This window comes from Mycetomoellerius zeteki, unplaced genomic scaffold (genome assembly GCF_001594055.1).
Source record: "Mycetomoellerius zeteki isolate Tzet28-1 unplaced genomic scaffold, Tzet1.0 scaffold186, whole genome shotgun sequence".
Classification (NCBI taxonomy): Eukaryota; Metazoa; Arthropoda; class Insecta; order Hymenoptera; family Formicidae; genus Mycetomoellerius; species Mycetomoellerius zeteki.
The window spans coordinates 421,158-435,731 of record NW_017256818.1 but is presented as its reverse complement, the minus strand read 5'-3'; the positions used below and the strand labels follow the sequence as shown (position 1 = coordinate 435,731).

At 31.5% G+C, this 14,574-nt stretch overlaps 1 pseudogene; it reads left to right on the top strand.

The window, feature by feature from the left end:
* The first annotated feature begins 2,381 nt into the window (after nucleotides 1–2,381).
* Nucleotides 2,382–14,574, top strand: part of LOC108721856 (probable multidrug resistance-associated protein lethal(2)03659) — a 14,625-nt pseudogene continuing 2,432 nt past the window's right edge.

Here is a 14,574-nt window from a genome sequence, read left to right as displayed (position 1 = left end):
ATACTTTATCGCATATTATTCAATTAGTCATAAAGTTATTTTATAAAACTAATAAAATAAATATATTATTAATAAATATATTAAAGGAATAAACCTCATTAAAATATTGAAAAAATAATTTAAAACGCTTGTTTAAGTCACTATAACATCTTTTTAAAGAAAAATAACTCATTGGAAAAAATTTTTTGTGATTATTCTAAAAATATCACCAAGTATACAATTGAACCAAACTCTATATATTGTGCTTCAACATTATTTCAATAGGTATTAAAGCGACATAATTTTATGCAGCTGATAATATATTAATAGCAGAAAAAAGATTAAGAAGGCACGAGTGCGATTTACGACGAACTTCAAGGTATATATTCTGTATATTACACGAAACGCAATCGTGTTGTAATCGTCATTGTCAATATTTATTATGTATGTAGATATGTAGGTATATTGTACTTTTAGGTAAAAACAAATTACAGTACCTTATATACAAGTGCCTACATTATGTAATGTAATCATTGTAAACAAATTGTAGATACAAATGATTATTTATGTAACTACTCGTTATAAATTTTCCCTCTACTTTTCTTTTTTAAGACTCCTGACTCTTGAGTACTCACCTCAGCCATATTGAATCGTGACGTCATAAGCGAGAAATTACACATTGATTTTTCTTGCATGCCATTTGTAAACAAAGACAATTTGGATAAAACGGAATAATGAAAATAATTGAATAACGTTCGTAAAGTGAAAATATACTAAGCATTGCTGTAAAAACTAAACGCATTTTACGTGCCTTTTATAGCTATTTGTTATCAGGGAGGATAATGATAATCTCGGCCCATTTTTACAAGTGTTTTACAGCGATTTCATTATTCCGTTTTATCCAAATTGTCTTTATTTATAAATGGCGTGCAAGAAAAATCAACGTATCACTTATGACACATTTCTCGCTCATGTGACGTCATACAATTCAATATGGCTGAGGTGAGTACTCAGAAATCTTAATTACACTGTTTTTTAATTATACCTTAATGGTAGCCTACAGTCATCATTGCTCTCTAAACACGAGGATCCCTTCAATTATATATACATATTCATTTTATAGCGATGATAATAAAGTCAAAGAACGCACAATTACAAAACGCATAATAAATAATAAATTAAAGGTATAAAAAAAGAATCAAACAAATCGATGGTCGAGTAAAAAAATGTAAAGCGACAAATAAATTGCGATGCTTTTAATCAAAGATATGTATAAGTACATAAATACACGCAACTGGACACAGCTGAATGTTTTGTTACTTATCGAACTACGTAAAATTACTCTTTTCAAAAAAAGCGGAGAATTAAAATAGTGGAATTAATAAATAGAATTGTGCGATATCAGCAACTCTACCAGATAAATTGATCTCGATGAAAATCGTCGAAATTATCCTGGTAAACATTTTTCTTCGAATTCTTTATATAATTTCTCAGAATTTCTATAATAATTTTGTAATTTTTGTTTGCGCATGTCATTATTCGCATCATCAAGTAATCGATGCAGTCAATCAGGCACGAATAATACGTAAATATTTATCTGAATAAATATTTATCCCAGTTTGTAATGAAATTACTATAGTAAAAATATTTCAAGAACGAATATAAAGTTCAACGAAACGTCATTAATATTTTATCAAAATTTCATTGAAATTACATTACAATTTTTCCATCAGGAATTCTTTTTATAACTAATTGTAACATACGTCGATTACGTAATCAATGTGCAATACACTGCATGTGGCATGATACTACGATAATATACGAAAGAAAGAGACAGCCTCGTAAACCGCAGTAAATTATCGCAGTCCGACCATTTTTTTAAATAGAGAGAGTAGACCGGTACTTTCCAGTATAATGTATGAGTTCAATTGTGTTTTTCATGGTGCAGTTGTTTTTCGTAACTTGTTAATAACAACGTTTAGTAATGTGTAACTTGTGCATCGAGCAGGAAAATAGATTTTTCAAGTTTGATTACGATTACCATCGGGCTACGTAAAAGTATGCGTGCACTGATAAGCGATAAAGATCACTGTTGCTTTATTCATCGTACATAACATAGATAAGATATTGCAAATTTTATCAAATCATATCTAATCTTTCTCTGCGAGGGAAGGAGAGACGACAGCGAGAATTATGTGGCGGATGCTTTGCGATTGGTACATAACATAATAGTTCTTGCTGAGATCTCGTCGCAGTATCCTTCTTTTTGTCTTTCCGCAAATAACGTCGTTGAATGTAATTGCGACGTGTGTGCACGTATACGTGAGGTGTATGTGTAAATTGAAGGTCCATTGTACCTGACTGTACCTTTATAGAAAAGACTTCTATGAGACAACCCCGTCATGGATGGGAAAGTGTATACCGAAAAAGTCGAAAATCCCAGAGCGAAGGCGAACATCTTCAGCATCTTGACGTTCTCGTAAGTATTTTCACAAAGCAAACAGCCAATATCACTCGCGAACAGATCCGGTTAAAAAGAGAGAAGTGACTCATGGAGAAGTCTGGATTACAATGACTTGATATGTATTATGTAATATAAGGTTTAAAAGTATTGTTTTTCAGTCTAAACGTATAAAAAGGACGATAAAATAATACAACTATTCTTATTTTTTAAATAAAAGTTCTTTATTTTAATGTATTTTTAAAAGAAAAAAGGATATTAAGTTCTTCACCATCGATTTTTTCGACGCTATCGAACTTCAATTTTGAAGACAAAGATATATCACTAGAAGACAAGTCGGTGTTAGTTTAAATGTTAGATTAAATGAAAAACAAGAACTTAGAATATTTTTAGTGATATACAAAAATTAATTCGTCTTTCTAAAAATGTATTTAATATATTTCTTATATTGATAATGGAAGTTAGAAATTAGAGAAGAGATAAATATACTTGCATACTATTTGAAGTATCTGCTACAAGAATGAAGCAGAAGCATTTGCTTCACTACTTGACCTGGCAAAAAATTTACCATATATAAATATTTATAGGTACATGTTATGTGTGTTTATATATATTTATGTATATTCATGCATAAAAAATTTTTTACCGGGGAGGTGAGCTCAGACTATGAAGAGAATGAGTCAGCGGAATTCGCAATAACTCGCTAATAATAACGTTAATATATATATATAGAGGAGAAGGTGATATTATGGCACCCAGTTATATTTTACACAATAACTTTGTTAATAATCAATATTTAAGTTTAAAACTTGACAATTACATTCGTTAAAATGTTGTTGAATCGATTCTGGACTCAAAGTTACGAAACATTTATTACTTAGGATACTATTAATAAAAATGTGGTGAGACATTGCACAATGACTCGTCGAAAAAAATGGGTCGTAATGTGGCCTTCCATAAAAATAGAATTATTTGGAATGAATCCGATCAGAATTATTCTGCCTAGAAATAAAAATCTAGGAAATAATCGAATAATTCCGATCGGAATTCATTCTCTCTAAAACTTTTAGAGTGAAATATCTCATTCTTATAGATTGAAAATTCAGCCTTTTTTTCAAGATCGATTAAATTTTTACTTTTTACTCTTTAGAGTGAGATTCAACATTCCAATTTCCTAGAATGTTTGATTATTCAAGTATGAAGGGATTAGTGTTATTTTTCGCTTTGATTACAATGCTCTTTCGGGAAAAAAAACGGTAATAGATGACAAACAAATAGATAAGGAATGTATGCGTTCACTTGTCTCACATATTATATTAGTAAAGCAGATCGGTCTTGGATAATGATAAACGGACAATGTCACGATGTGTGAGTCTATAATAAACAATGTTAGAGTTATCTTGTGTCGCTGTACAAATAAATAGTTTCTTAAGTTCATTTTCACACTTGACATTATGCTAATATTTGCATATCGCTCATTTGTTATAAGAATGATACAATTCAAAACCTGAAAAAAAAGAACGAGAATATAAAACGAAGAAAAAATCTTTTATTTTTCATAATAAATTACATCAAAATTGCATTTCAAAATTAATATTATAAAATTTGACTTATTTAAAATATTCAAAGTTTGAATAATAATAATAGTAATAATAATAGTTTTCCAGAAAAAGAGTTTGAACTTTCAACTCTTTTTCTGGAAAACTATTTTTTTAATTGTGTTGTAGCAAGTAAACGATATGTATTCATCTTTTCAATTTTATTCGGTATAAATATATAACGCGGAAATCATATGCAATTGAAACGATTTTCATTAAATTCTCTGCGCCTTCTTATTTTATATATTATTATGTATAGAAGGGAAAATCGTGATTTAAATTTATAGATCTTCGTTAATCGCATCTCTTTCTTCAAATCACTTAGGATTATTTTTATGAAATCTAACAATTCAACATTTTTATTATGTAAATTTAATAAATATTAAGAAAAATTTTAATATATTAATTATAATTGTATAAAATGTTATTTTGCCTTTATAATTCAATTATATTTAATAACGTACAATTTTTTATGTATTGCCTGATTTTTAATTTTGTAAATTTTTTATTTAATTTTGTAAATTTATGCCCGAAGCATACAAAGTGCGCAGATTGAAATCAGTACACTAAAAGCAATAAACGCATTACATGAAATATATACCTCTTGTTATAACACTTCTAATATATATAGGAAGATTGTAATTATTATTTATTACTTCATATACATATTTATCATTTTTATTCCTTAATACACTGAAAAAAAGATTGCCTGCTACAGCAAATTAGATGGTAAAATATAGCATAGCATTTTTAATTGGCCAATTTTTGGTTGCTACAGCCAGTAAAAATGCTATGTCATATTTTACCATCTAATTTGCTGCAGCAGCCAATCTTTTTTCTTTCAGTGTAAAATTTTATAAACGCATTTCATAAGTCATTTTACGTCTTATTTATATGCATTATTTGTAAATTTTTCATGAGCCGTACATACCTCCCCCTCCCCCTATAAGTAGTTCCCTATATATCAAACCCTTATGGGATATATGGCAAAAATGCAAGGGTTTCAAAAAGTTTATTTTTTAGTATGAAAAATTAATATTTTGGATTCCTAATATTTTTTTCATAGTAGTAGAAAGTATGCAGTTTTTATTGGTATAGTTCATTTGCCTTAAACATGGTAAATAGTACTTGATAAATTAAATCTCCCATAGGTGTCACGTATATACCGGGTTTACCCTATGGTTTTTCTTCTTCGCAGTTGGGTCCTACGCATTTTCTGGGTGGGTTACCGCCGAGATCTTGAAGTAACTGATTTGTACACACCGCTTAAAGAACATACAAGTGGTATTCTTGGTGTTAAAGTAGCGAAAGCCTGGGAGGAAGAATGCGAGGCATACCAGTGTCGGTTGGAGCAGGTCGCGAAGAGCGGGTCGCAGAAGAAGGTCAAAGAGCCCAGCTTGTTGAAAGTCCTCATCAGGTGTTTCGGTTTCAAGATTTTACTATACGGGATCTTTATGGCCGTCATGGACATCTTACTTAGGTATAATTAAACTTTGACGTAATTTTTATATTTTTAATGTTAAAATGACGTCAAAATGACTATAAATAATGTCAGCTTGTTTGCTGTGAATTTCCCTCATTTCTCACCTAGAATTCTTCTGAGGAATCTCTTTCCTGAGTTTTCAAGTTTTTATATTTCTTGTATTGACGCAGTGTCTTGATCATTCAGCTTAAATATATTTGATAAAAGTCGTAATTAAAATGCGTAAACAATATTATTTTAGACCGTTTATGTGAGACACAATCAATATTAAAATGTTCCTATCACCTATCACGGTCGAAGCTGGATCCTTAATGGTTTAAATAATTCAATCTTGAATTACTAAATATATTATACTTGCATACATACCATATTTGTAGTCTTTCAAACTGCGTGCCGAATTCTTTTCCAGACTATATAAACGCAATTAAACTATTGTAGCAATTTCGCAAATTAAATTAATTTCTAATAATTTCGATGCTCTCAATCAGGCATCATATTCTAAAGATGTTAATATGCTGAAAAAATTGTAATTTAATTGCATTTATATAGTTCGGAAAAGAATTCGGCGCGCAGTTCGAAAGACTACAAATATATATGTAAGTATATTTAGTAATTCAAGATTGAATTATTTAAAATATTAAAGATCCAGTTTGACCGTTATAGGCATTTTAATCGAGGGGGTAATCACTAGCTGTGAAATATTGTCCCATAGATTACATGATTTCATCTGATTACAAATAATTTTTTTCACTACATATAAAGTCATTTGATAAAAAATATACGATTTTATTTAATATTATACAATGATTGCAATGGTTGCATATGTAATTATCGGAGTATACATAGAGATTTCATATGAATTTTACAATGATTTCGAGGACTCTATCCCACGATTACATTAAGTGGTTACCCCCTTGATTTTAATATTGATTGTAAAATACCCAAGTTTCCATTTTCGTATATAGAAACTTTTGTAGTATGTTTACTTACATTTACATCAATCGGAAACAACAATTTGATCCAATCCCTTCCGTAAAATCTTCAAGATCGAATTAATAATTATATTGAATAGTTATCTAAATAAGGGATAATGTTTCTGAAATCTCTCATATGACAGGGTGCTGCAACCATTATTGTTGGGCCAGATGTTACATTACTTTAGCTCTATGGACGTCGACAAGTCCTATGCGTACGGATGCGCCGTCGGCGTCATTCTGTGCTCCGCTCTTAATGTGTTCGTTATCCATCCGTACACGATAGGTATGTTGCACATGGGCATGAAAGTTCGCGTGGCCTGCTGTTCACTGATCTACCGCAAGACATTAAAGTTGACCAAAACCGCGCTGGGCGAGACGACAATCGGCCAGGCAGTCAATTTGCTGTCTAATGATGTCAACAGATTCGATATTAGTATCATATTTCTCCATTATCTGTGGCTCGGGCCTTTGGAGACCATCATCATGACGTATGTAATATACGACGTGATCGACGTCGGAGTATCGTCTGTCATCGGTGTCACATTTCTGCTGATGTTCATCCCTTTACAAGGTGGGAAAGTCTTTTACTCTGATCGTTTCTGATGATAAAAGTAATCGAACAATTGAGTTAAAAGTGATAAACATATATGTGTATGTGTGTTTTTTTTGTCCGCAAAGTTCAGAAATGTTTAAGTTAGAAGTAATTTCGCTGATGAAGATCATCCTTTCGCTTTGGTCAAAAATTAAAAAAATTTCTTTGAATTTAATTATTTAAAAAAAAATTAGCTGCAGATTTGAAAATAATTTCATTCGACCATCAAAATAATTTTGTTGGAAACTCAAATTGGTTGCTAAAATATCAACGCATTTTTTTGTAGTATTACTTATCACTTTTTAGTGATAAGTATTCCTAACATAATTATTTTAATGATCCAATAAAATTATTTTCAGATCTGTATCCAGAAAAATTTTAGATTCTTCAGCAAATTGTTTCCGTGTACTTACTGGAGATATTGTGACGTTGCAGTATATTAAAAAAAATTTGTTTTAATTTACGAAAATACTATTTAAAAAAAATTTTATTGACGCAGGTATCTGAGTCGAATAAGGCCTAGCACTAAATAAGGTCCACTTATAAATTTATTACGTTTGTTTATATATATAATGCAACAAAAACTTACGAAGTGTGTATATGAGCCATTTTTATAATAATTCGCTGCAAAGTTTACAAAGCACACATTAGTTTATTGTAATATATTATAATATTATTCAACTTTCTAGCTATGAAAAAATAACAAATTAATCGATTTTTAAAAAAAATAAGTATATTTTTTTAGAAGCAATGAATTATTATTAAATAAGGTCCATTTATGTGATTATTGTTAGTCATTATTTCAATATCCTCACATAACTAAAATAAAATTAATTATTCAGCTCAGGCACTTTATAGGTAGTCATAAAACTTTCGTATAAAACGTTTTCTGTTATTTCGAATTGTGTTTTCGAGATATAACAAAAAAAAGCTAAAAACTGGTTTACATACAAGAGGTGATTTAATGATAATTGATCTTAATTTCAAAAATTTTTTCCGTCTTCGGTAAGACTCCCTCTTACAAATATATATATATATATATATGTGTGTGTATTTAGGGTGGCTGGGCAAAAAATCGTCAGAATTGAGATTAAAAACCGCCATCAGGACCGACGCAAGGGTGCGATTGACGAATGAGATCATAAGCGGAATCCAAGCCATCAAAATGTATACCTGGGAGAAACCGTTCAGCGCGCTCATACAAAAAGCAAGAAGGTAAGCACCATCGCTTCCCAATCAGTACACAACATTAAAAAAATATTAAAAAAAATTTTTTAAACATTTATTTAATATTTTTACATTAAATAAATATTTAAAAAATATTTTTTAAATATTGTGTGTGCTGATTGGGTTACATTATTAATTTTACGTTGAACAACGTGATTTATAAAACAATGCATTACTTTATTTATGATTCTGAAATTTTAATGGCCTTTTAAATTCTCGATATTAAATTATAGATTCAATCAATATTTCATACGTTTCTTAGTCAGGAAAAATAAATACAATTCGATAGGAAAGAGAAAAAATGGTTGACGATACAGAATTTGTTTGCAGGAAGGAAGTTAATGTCATCCGATGGGTTTCGTACATCAGAGGTGTCACCATGTCGTTCATCATGTTCACCACGAGAATGTCGCTGTTCATCACGGTGCTGGCTTACGTGCTATTCGGCTACACGATAACGGCCGAGAAAGTGTTCGTAATAACCGCCTATTACAACAGCTTACGCACAACCATGACTGTTCTCTTTCCGCAAGGTATGCGATAATTAGTGCTGCTGAAATACAATAATTACATACAATAATTACACGAACAATATCGTCAAAGTTGATGAGACACTCGTAGTATTTTTTATTTCTTAATTTTTTAATTTCTTTATTTTTTTATTTCTTCAAACTCTTCTTTTATTTTATTTTTTCTTCTTCCCTTCTTTCTTTTTCTTCTTTAATTCCTTCTTTTAATTTTATTTGTTTTCTTATTTACATTTTAATATTCTCTTGATTTGCATATTTTTCAATTATACTCTACGATTTTATACTTCATACACTTTTATTATCCTTATATTACAAATTCGAGTCCCAATAATTTTGATGGTATAGTATACAATTTGAGCTCCGGAGCCAAAACGCAAAGCCCTCGACGTAAAAAAATTCAATGTGAGTAAGAGCTTAGGAACTATAAAATGTTGATAAGCATCACTTAGATGTGTATCAGCACTTTACAATTCCCGAAATTTTACCCACATTGAATTTTTTTGCGTCGATATCTTTGCTTTTTGGCTCCGGAGCTCAAAATTGGACAGGCCTGGTATAATATATACACCGTTAATAATCACATATACCCTTATTTATGCGGTGAATTACTCTACATTTTTATTTTCTTTTATTTATCAATTCGGTTTTGATAACTCAGGGATAACACAGATAGCGGAAGCGAGAGTGTCCATAAAAAGGTTGCAGAAGTTCTTGATGTATGACGAAATGACAGCTTCTGAGATCGAAGCAAAGAAATACAACATGGAAAATAATGAGGACGCAAAAGATGACAACAAGAATGTAAAGGAGAATAATCAACAGGATGTGAAGGAGTATAATATGGAAAATTTGAAGGAAAATTTGGTCGAGCAGAAAAAAAATGATGATACGATTCACCAGCCAAACAATGTCGAGTATAGCATCTCCATTGAAAATGGAAACGCTAAGTGGCTGGATTATGAACGAGAAGACACCTTGCAGAGTATCAACATGAAAGTGCGTCCCGGTGAACTGATCGCTGTCGTCGGCCAAGTCGGCGCGGGAAAGAGCAGTTTATTGAACGTCATTCTGAAAGAATTGCGTTTGCAAGAAGGTTCCATTAAAGTATGTTAATAATTTCTCTTTAGTTAATGTTAAATATTTAAGAAATTTCAATAGATATAAAAAATATCGAATAAACTATTTTATCCATAAAAATAAATTATTTAATCAATTTATTTAAAAAATTTATATATATTTCTAATTAATTAAAATATTTATAAATTAACTAAATTTTATGTGTTATTTTTTTAAATACTATTTTCACAGGTTAACGGCAAGATTGCCTATGCCAGTCAAGAACCGTGGCTTTTTGCAGGTTCGGTGAGACAAAATATTCTATTCGGAAGAAAGATGGATCAGGTTCGATACGATCGCGTAACTAAAGTGTGTCAGTTAAAGAAAGATTTCAGCCTGCTGCCTTATGGTGATAAAACGATTGTAGGCGAGAGGGGTATCAGTCTTTCTGGTGGCCAGCGTGCTAGGTTGGTTTTATATTTATCCTATTAAGATAAAAAAAGAATGCAAAAATTTATACAATTTATATTTTATATCAATAATATTTATATTTGTATAATTTCAGATGATACTTTTTTAATTCTTATAAGATTTTTTTACATAATTCAATTTTAATTTGTTCTTTCTTTTTATTGTTAGTTAACGTTTTACCTGTTGTTAATTTAATTAATTAATTTTTTGGTTAATCAATTTTTCATTCTAATTATTTCTTAATTACTTTAGCAAATATTTTTTGCGAATATATTTAATTTTTCAGAAAAGTAAGTTTTTATTTATACTGAATAACTTTAAACTATTTAAAAATTTATGTTTATTTTTTTACATTTTATACACAGAATAAATTTTTTATTTCTAACACTGAAAAATAAATTTACATATGCGTGTAATGTTTTAATTAAATTTCAATTCAATTAATGCAATTTAATTTAACCTTTGTCCAAATAAAATTAATTTTGTGAAAAATTGTACGAACTACATTTAACTTTTTTGAAAGGTTTTGTGTTGCATAAATAGTTATAAAGAGCATATCAGTCATGTTGATAAAGCGCTGATATTTTACAGAATAAATTTAGCGAGAGCAGTTTATGCTGATGCCGACATATACCTCATGGATGATCCTTTGAGCGCCGTGGACGCTCATGTGGGCAAACACATGTTTGAAGAATGCATCGAGAAATATTTACGAGGCAAAACTCGAATTCTCGTCACTCATCAATTGCAATATCTTCGCGACGTCGGTAGAATTATCGTTCTAAAGGACGGAGCCATCCAGGCTGAAGGGTATGAATGATTTTATTGTATTTCTTTCTACCTTTTAATTAATGTCTTATTGTAATCTCGTTATAATTTTTTTGTTGAGTTTAGACTCGTTTATTCATGTATTTATTTTATTGCTTTGTAGAACTTTATGTTTAATCTACGATTGGATCTTTGGATCCTTGAATTCAAAAAAAGAATGTAGAGATGAGTGTATAATTTTTTGATTGAAAGAAAATAAAATTATCTTTATTAGGAGTTTTTTTATATTAATATACCACAGTATATATGACGCGACTATACGTGCAAGGACAATGACCTTTACGTGACAATTTTAACTTATCTATCTATAAATGGTACGGTAAAATGATTTTATTTTAAGTTCTTTTAACACATCAAGAATTATTGCTTTTTTTTATAGAAAAAAAAACTAAATATCAATATTGATACGAAATGTCCGAGCCGTACAAAATAAAAAATCTTTCGAATTTTTAGAATATGTTTAGAAATTTTTACGTTTGCAAATTCAAGCAAATATTTAGAACGTCGTCACTTTTATTGCTTCGTATTTTTTGTTCATCAGCACTTATGACGAGCTGGGCTCTATGGGTGTGGACTTCGGTCGGTTGTTGGAAAATCAAGCGAAAACGGATGAAAAATCCTCTCGACCTCCCTCGACCTCCGTTAGCCGCAGTAATTCTCGTATCAGCCTCACATCGCTGAGTTCTGTCATGACGAATGATACTTCGAAACAGGAGCCTCATGAAGTAATTTGGACTTATTTTATGACATCCGAATACGTATTTTATTTAACTATGATTTAGAATAATTGTAAGAAAGTGATAAGTTACAGCTACACACAATAATTATTAGTGCAGATATTTTACCTTTCCTATAAGCTAAATTTTAACATATTAAAAAAGTATTCCTATTGATAATTAAATATTGAGTTTCATCATGTGATTTTTATTAAGAAAGACGGATGTCTCGAAATCGTGAGATCCTATTTTTTTTATTATTAGAATTATTTTATATTTTGACACTAAATTATCACAACATATTAATTGTTAATTTCAGGTGGCTGAAATACGAACGGTAGGCAATGTTTCCGGTAAAGTATACACGGATTACTTTCGTGCTGGCGGCAATTGGTGTGTTATATTCATAGTGGCTATGCTTTGTATAGTGGCACAATTTGCGGCTAGTGGCAGCGACTTCTTTCTCGCTCAATGGATTAATATAGAAGAAAACTATGTAAGAGAGTGCATCACTGTGTATACACTGAGAAAAAAAGTTGCCCCTGGTGAAAATTTTTTGTCATAATTTTTATACAAATTGGAACATTTTTCAGAAATACTCAGAAATATTCGGAAAGTTACATCTTCTCTCAGAATTTTTCATACAAGTGAATTCTGAAATATTCTGAAATTTCTCATCCCATAATTTTTAAAAAATATTTTTTAAAAATTATGGGATGAGAAATTTCAGAATATTTCAGAATTCACTTGTATGAAAAATTCTGAGAAAAGATGTAGATTTTCTGATAAGTGTGCCAATTCGTATAAAAAATGTGAGGAAGTTATAAAATTATATAGAAATTCTGAAAAATTATACGAAAAATTCTGAGGACAATTTTCACCAGGGACTTTAAAAAATTTGATTCAACTAAATGTAGCGGTCACGGGCTGTCAAGCAAAATATTTGTTTTCAATTCAACCAAAATTTGGTTGAATAGGTACATAAAGAATTTGAATGAGCAATTATTATTGCCGTGGAAAAAGTTTAAATTTGTAATTTAATTCTCGTAAGTTAATGTAGAACTTTGCCTTAAAATTAAAATACGAAATTTTCAAGAGAAAGTTTATTTTTAAAAACATTAGAAAGAGATCTTGCAGTAGAAAAGTCTCTATAAGATTCTTCTGCATATTGATTATATAGACATTATTAATTATATAACTTTATAGATGAAGCAAACGGACAACGGTGTTGTAGAAGACTCGACAAGTCCTCTCACCCGCATGCAGTGCATCTACATCTACAGCGGACTAATTGTGCTAACAATCGTTATCACCCTTATCCGCTCATGGACGTTCTTTTGGACGTGCATGCAAGCTTCAATGCACTTGCACGATCGTATGTTTCGCAGCATCAGTCGCGCCACTATGCGATTCTTCAACACTAATACGTCGGGACGAGTACTCAATCGCTTTTCCAAAGACATGGGAGCGGTTGATGAGATACTGCCCGCTGCATTTATTGACTGCCTTCAGATCGGTATAGCGCTGCTGGCCATTATCATTGTGGTAGCCACCGCGAACGTGTGGCTGCTGATACCCACGGTGCTAATTGGTATTGTCTTTTATTACATGAGAATCTTCTATCTGGCCACCAGTCGTAGCGTCAAGCGTCTTGAAAGCATCAGTGAGTATCGCAGGCTCATCTTTTGATAGAATAGACACTGTGTCTTCGATAGAATAAGATAAATTCAATCGCAGATAGAAACCAAGTCATTAATTTCATGGAATTAACGATAAATTTCAATTCTTCGGGTGAACTGAATAGAATTTGTAACTTTTTTTAGCCCGTTCGCCGGTATTTGCTCACCTGAGCGCGACACTTCAAGGATTACCGACGATTCGCGCGTTTGGGGCGGAAGCGATTCTCACGGAAGAGTTTGATAATTATCAGGATATTCATTCATCCGCGTGGTACATCTTCATCTCGACCTCGCGCGCCTTCGGCTTTTGGCTGGATGTTTTCTGCGTGCTGTACATCACGTTGGTCACGCTGAGCTTTCTCGTGCTAGACAACTACAGTCAAGGTTCAATGGATGGCGGATTCGTAGGCTTGGCGATCACGCAGAGTATCGGTCTCACCGGCATGTTCCAGTGGGGCATGCGTCAGAGCGCAGAATTGGAGAACCAAATGACCTCGGTGGAGCGCATCCTTGAGTACAAGTACTTAACTAATTTTTTAATATCTTTGATATTTATTATTCCACGCCGCGTGCATATCTTTTATATACACGGATCGAACTTATATCACAAATATTTTGAAAAACTTTAAATCCCAGGTCATACATCAATTTAAACTTATTTTGTGAAAGGTTGTATAAAATAATAATGTGGCGTAAGGGGACTAAATATGAAAATTCGTTCAGCAGTAAAAATGTAAAATAATATAATGCTAAATTTTCTGTTTCAATCTTTTTCCAGTAAAGTGGACAGAGAGCCCCCTCTCGAGAGTGCCCCTGGTAAAAAGCCCAAGTCCGAGTGGCCGCAGGAAGGCAAGATTGAGTTCAAGAACGTGTTTTTGCGCTACGCGCCGCTGGAGCCGCCGGTACTCAAGAATCTCACCTTCGTTATCTTTCCGCGGGAGAAAATTGGCATCGTTGGTAGAACCGGCGCTGGCAAG